This window comes from Sorex araneus, chromosome 6, assembly GCF_027595985.1.
Source record: "Sorex araneus isolate mSorAra2 chromosome 6, mSorAra2.pri, whole genome shotgun sequence".
Taxonomy (NCBI): domain Eukaryota; kingdom Metazoa; phylum Chordata; class Mammalia; order Eulipotyphla; family Soricidae; genus Sorex; species Sorex araneus.
Genome location: NC_073307.1, coordinates 101,064,802 through 101,071,127, shown reverse-complemented (window position 1 = coordinate 101,071,127; position 6,326 = coordinate 101,064,802). Strand labels below are relative to the sequence as shown.

Here is a 6,326-nt window from a genome sequence, read left to right as displayed (position 1 = left end):
ACCAGCTTTCCCAATGATCACAAGACTGCTGTCCCAGTTCCACTGACACATGCAGACACTATAAAGGAACAGGAAGGAAAATAGGTCTCTATGTATATCCATGAGTGAAAAATTTCCCCAGAACCCCCCTAGCACATTCTCTATTACATCTTATTGTCCGAATTGCTTCATAGGCCCTTCCTAAATTGGTAGATGATGGGACAAATTAAGATAGTTATGACTGGAACACAAAACTATATGGCTGAGGGCCAGAGAGTATATAGCAGGGAAGATCTTGTCTTTCACATGGCTGATCTGTGTTCAATCACCAATACCACATATTATCCCATGGCTCCACCAGGAGTGGCCCTGAGCACGGTCAGAAGTAAGCCCTGAGCACAGCTAGCCCCGAGCACAGCCCCAAACAAACAAATAAACAATAATAATACTGATTAGGAGAAGATAGGGTGGAACATATGCATTGCATGTGGGAGGTCCAGGTTTGATCCCTAGTACCACATGTGGTTCCTCAAGGCAACTCCGGAGCACAGAGCTGTATGTTATCCCTGAGCACTTCTAGGTATGACACAAAGACAAAAACAGTTGCAATTTTCTTAAAAGGAAGGGAAAATGAGCCCTCACCATACCAGTAATTTTCCAGTATGCTCTGTCTTCATGTCTCATATCTCCATATGAGACAAATATAAAAAAAATAAATATAAGTTTCGATAAAGCAATATATGTGGTACACTAAAACTATTTGGGGGCTGAAGAGATAGTTTGACGTGCCTAAGCACGTGCCCAATCCTTGATTTCAGCTGAGCATTGCTAGAATCTTCCTCTGAGCAATAATCCAGGAGTATCCCCAAGCACAGTCAACAAGAAAATAAAAAAAACCCGATGATGGGGTTGAAGCAATAGTACAGTGGGTAGAGCATTTGCCTTGACTGAGGCTGACCTAGGCTCGATCCTTGGCAACCTTAGGGCCCCCAAGTTCTGAGCACAGAGCCAGAAGTAAGACCTGCGCACTATGCCCAAAATCAAGCCAAAAAAACTTTTTTTTAATTAAAAAAGAGCAAAATCATAGCTATTTCTCTCAGAACAGCTCAGGGGTTTAGATCACTGACCTTGCTGGCTTATGGTCTCCAGTCTGTATCCCCAATATCCCCTATGCAATGAGTGCTTGCCTGCTGTTTGAGCCTGGCAGCTCTGCTGTCTGCCATCCTGGCACAAGCAACATCCCACTGCATTGCAGTCCCTTAAAAGACTACATCAGGGGCCAGAGCTATAGCACAATGGACAGGGCACTTGTCTTGCACCCGGCCAACCAGGGCTTGATCCCTGGCACCACAGGTAGTTCCCTAAGCTCCACCAGGAGTGATCCCTGAGCTCAAAGTCAGGAGTACATCCTGAGCACCGCTGGGTGTGACCCCCAAACAAAACAAAACAAAGACTACACCCCCCAGCAAGCACCTTGGTGATTAAAAAGATGTGTGAAGGCCGTGGTCAGGAAGTGTGATCTCTGATGAACACGTATGTCAACATCACAGTGATTGCCAGCAGCACCACAGTCATCACGTGTGTGTCTGAATGAAGAGTGCCAGCCCACAGTGGCATGCATGCAAACTAAAGGAGCACAAACCTTGGGGAGCGCTGTGGTCAATGGTGCAAGCACTACAACCTGATGTGGAAGCCCTGGTGAGCACCACAGGTGACCGCGTGAGTATCACAGCCATGCGGGTGGGCAACTCCAGGTCATGGATAACAGCAATGAAGGCAAAGATGGGTGGGGGAGAAATTTAAAAAAAAAACATAAATTAGGGGCCAGAGAGATAGTACAGCTGATAAGGAGCTTGCCTTACCTGCAGTCAACCTGAGTTCAAACCTAGGCACCATTAAATGGTTCCCTGAGTTCCTCCAGGAGTGATACCTGAACACAGAACTAGGAATGAGCCCTGAGCACTGCTGGGTATGGCCCCAAAACACAAAAACAAACAAGCAAAAAACAAACAAAAAAGTAAATAAGGGCTGGAGAGACAACACAAAGAGCTTTGCATGTGTGACGTTTGTGCTTGATTTCCAAGACCACATGGTCCCCTGAGCACTGCCAGGAGGAACCCCCCAAGCACACAACAAATGCTAAGCTGTGACCCTCAAGCCCTAAAATAATTAATTAAGAATGAATGGGGGGGCTGGATCGATAGCACAGCAGGTAGGGTGTTTGTCTTGCACGCAGCCAACCTGGGTTCGATACCCAGCATCCCTTATGGTCCTCTGAGTGCCGCCAGGAGTAATTCCTGAGTGCAGAGCCAGGAGTAACCCTTGTGCATTACTGGGTGTGACCCAAAAAGCAAAAATAAAAAGAATGTAAATAAAATGTTCTTTGCCTTATGAAATCTGTCAAAAAGAATATACTATGGATGAATTAATGTGAACAACCTTATGAAAATAAAAATTTAAAAAAAATTTAAAAAAGAATATATTATGGGAGGAGCTGGAGCTATAATACAGCAGATAGAGTGTTTATCTTGCATGCAGCTCACCTGGCTTTGATTCCTAGCATCACTTATAGTTCCCCCTGAGCCTGGCCAGAAGTAATTCCCAAGTGCAGGATCAGGAGTGACCCCTGAGCACCGCTATGAGTGGCCTAAGGGGAAAGAAATAGTATATTATGGTCTGTAGACATCAAAAATAAAAAAATAGCATACTATGGTCTGTAAACATCAAAGAGCGTATCTTTTTCATATCTCCTCTACCACTTAGAAGTTTAATAAGATATAGGTGAGGGCCGGAGTGATTGTACAATGGGTAGGACGTTTGCCTTGCATGCTGCCAAACTGAGCTCAATCCCCAGCATCTCATATGGTCCCCTCAGGACTGCCTAGCTCTGACTCACTCTTGAGGTCAGAGTTAGGAGTAACTCCTGAACATTGCTGGGTGTGGCCCAAAGATACAGTCACACTCATAGTCATCCCGTTGCTCATTTGATTTGCTCTAGCAGGCACCAGTAATGTTTCATTGTGAGACTTGTTGTTACTGTTTTTGGCATATCGAATACACCACAGGTAGCTTGCCAGGCTCTGCCATGTGGGCAAGATACTCTCGGTAGCTTGCTGGGCTCTCTGAGAAGGGAGGAGGAATTGAACAGGGGTCGGCTGCGTGAAAGGCAAGCGCCCTACCCGCTGTGCTATCGCTCCAGCCCTGGCCCAAAGTTAAAAAAAAAAAAACAGGTGAATTTCTTCTTCTTTTTTTGCAATGCTTTGTTGAATAAGGCCTCAGATAGGTGAGGCCTATGCTTTACTACTGATCACGTACTTGGTCCCAAGAATCCTAATTCCCTCCTCCAAATGAACTGGATCTATCTCTTAAGTATGGGTGGGGGAGGGGGAGAATCCTGCAAATGACAGGGGGCCTAGGGTCACTCCCAGGGTGCTTGGTCAACCTGACTAACTGGTTCAAGGGCCCCAGGAGCTGGTGCTGCTTCAGCCTTGTGGTGCTGAGGGCCTTCAGGCTCATTGGCAGTGCTCAGAGTGGGCTCCAACCCTGGAGGGCTATGCCTAGGAGTGCTCAGAGGGCCACGGGTGCTGGAGGTCAAACTGAGGTAGAACACTACAAAGTGCAACCTAAACTACTGTGCCCCGTCAGGGACAATTATCCACTATTGGCCATTTCCTATATTCTTTTTATTGGAGCCAGAGCCAGAGAGAACTCCAGTCACTTGTACATCAGGAGGTTGGAGTCTCACCTCTCTACCTCCAGGCTGGAGGTGAGTACTCAAGTCTGAGCCGCAAGTAGATATTTTGACATCTTCAGTTCACAGGTGGCAGCTGAAATCAGGACAATGAGGTCACCTAAGCATCATGTAGGCTGAAAGGTCAAAGGAACTCAACGGAATAACAGTGTCACAAGTCAAACTAAGAATGCCATCCAAGGAGCAGAGTGATAGTATAGAGGGTGGGGCACTTGCCTTGCACGTGGCCGATCCAGGTTCGATTCCTGGCATCCCATATGGTCCCTCGAGCACTTCCAGGAGTAACCCCTGAGCATCACTGGGTATCACCAAAAAAGCCAAAAAAAGAAAAGAAAAGAATGTCATCATGCTTACCTGGCAGGAGAGATACCATGATCACGAATGTGGCTTTCCTAGGATGAGGCTTATCCACTGCACTCTGGATGTGCTAACCCCTAATTTCCCCAAATGTGGGAGACTCGACTGCATAATTTTTGGCAATGGGGGACTGCGTTCGCACTCACCCCTTAAAAAAAGAAAAGAAAGAGGGAAAGAAAGAAAGAAAGAAAGAAAGAAAGAAAGAAAGAAAGAAAGAAAGAAAGAAAGAAAGAAAGAAAGAAAGAAAGAAAGAAAGAAAGAAAGAAAGAAAGAAAGAAAGAAAGAAAGAAAGAAAGAAAGAAAGAAAATGTCAACCAGGAAGAACCAGAAAGCTTGGAAGAAAACCAGGAGTGTAGTCAGTGGAGGCTTTTCAGCTCCCTTCCCTGGGAAGGGCTTACTCCTGGTTCTGAGCTCACAGCTCACTTCTGTGAGGGCTTGGGCAGGGTTGGAACCTGGGTCTATCTCTCCAACTCTGGGCACTTTGGGGAGGTGACAGAAATGTTCAAATATCAGTTGTGGGGCTGGAGAGATAGTACAGCGAGTTAGTCAGGTGCCTGGCATCCCGTCAACCTAGGTTCAAATCCGTGGCACCACATAGGGGTGAACCCTGCACTGCCAGGTATCACTTCCAAGCACAAAGCCAGGACTAGCGCCTGCGCACTGTAGGGTGGACCCAAAACCCACCCCAGATAGGCATTGCGGGGGCCAGGAGGTGGCTTCATGCTTTAGGTTTGATTTATGGCGTTGCAGAAAAATAAAAGAAAACAAGGTTGGCATGATGATTGTATAATTCTATAAATTTACTAAAATTTTTAATTATATGCTTAAAACAAGTAACATCATATCAATAATATTTTTAAGGGTCAATGGTGTCCTGAGTTAAGTGTCACTGGCATGAGGGGGATAGAAGCCAGACTTGGGTTTAGGAGGAATGGGAGGTTTCAAAATGAGACAAAAAGAGGGGGTCAGGAGGCTGGAGAGATAATACAGTGGGTAGGGCGATTGCCTTGCACGCGGCCGACCCGGGTTCGATTCCCAGCATCCCATATGGTCCCCTAAGAACCGCCAGGAGTAATTCCTGAGTGCAGACCCAGGAGTAACCCCTGAGTATTGCTGGGTGTGACCCAAAAAGAAAAAAACAAAAAAGAAGAGGGGGCCAGAGAGCTATCCCAGTGTGTAGAGTGTTTGTTTGCCTTGCAAACTGCTGAATGAGGTTCAAATCCCCAGTATCCCACACGGTTCTCCAAGCACCAGCAGGACTGATTTCCTGAGCTCAGAGACAAGAGTAACCTCTGAGCACTGCCACGTGTGCCCCCCACTAGAAAAGAGACAAGAAGAAAAGACTCTTTCATTTAAAGAATTTAATTCTGAAGGAAGAAAAACAAAACTGCAGTCATTAAGGAGACCAATAGACCTATTAAGGTGAAAAAAGGAAGTTTAGTTTTAGCTATACCCTGTTTGACATAAGATTCCAAATAACGAGGTACTGATGAATTCTTGTATTATTTGGGAGTGGAGGGAAGCTTACCAGCAAGACGTGGGGGCTTGCCTGACAGTGTCGGCCAGGGCCAGCCAGTGTAGGGGGCCACCAGGGCTCCACTCCCTTGAGCTATCTCCCCAGTCTTACTTTTGTTTTTTAGAAGTAGAAATTGCAGCATATTTCTTGGTACAAGATTGCGTAATAATGGGTCTTCTAGAAAGAGCAATACAGAGCAGGTCAAGATTTCCTCAGCAAACTCTTTTCCTGGAATTACTGAGCTCAGAAAGTATCTATGAGTTGTAAACCTTTGACAACTTTTTTGCAAATAAACTCTACTTCTTCATTATATAAAGAAAATCTCCTCACTCGCCCTGAGCCATCTCTTTGTCAATAGGAAGCTTGTCTACATTTACATTAAATATCTTATTTACCACTTTAACCATTTCAAACTCAGTTTCTGTGTGTTTGGTTTTGTATTGGGGTGGCACCTAGGTTTGCTCAAAGTTACTCCAAGCTCGGGGTTCTGTGTCACTCCCTGCAGTGGTGGGGGCCCCGGGAGTGCCAAGGATTGACACCGTGCACAAAGCATGTGCTCAGCCCAGTGATCTATTTCTCTACTTAAAACTATTTTTTTTACCCTCCCATGCAAAACTTTAAACACCTTATTTTATTTTTTAGAATCATTTAACTGAGGTCAGAGAGATAATACAGAGTTATGGCATTTGCCTTGCATGTAGCCAAGAAGGAGTTAACCCTGGT

At 45.6% G+C, this 6,326-nt stretch overlaps 1 non-coding gene across 1 annotated transcript; it reads left to right on the top strand.

The window, feature by feature from the left end:
- The first annotated feature begins 4,076 nt into the window (after nucleotides 1-4,076).
- Nucleotides 4,077-4,238, top strand: LOC129406298 (U1 spliceosomal RNA). Its single transcript, XR_008630914.1, has one exon. It is a non-coding gene; the product is annotated as a U1 spliceosomal RNA (small nuclear RNA).
- The last annotated feature ends 2,088 nt before the right edge of the window (nucleotides 4,239-6,326 follow it).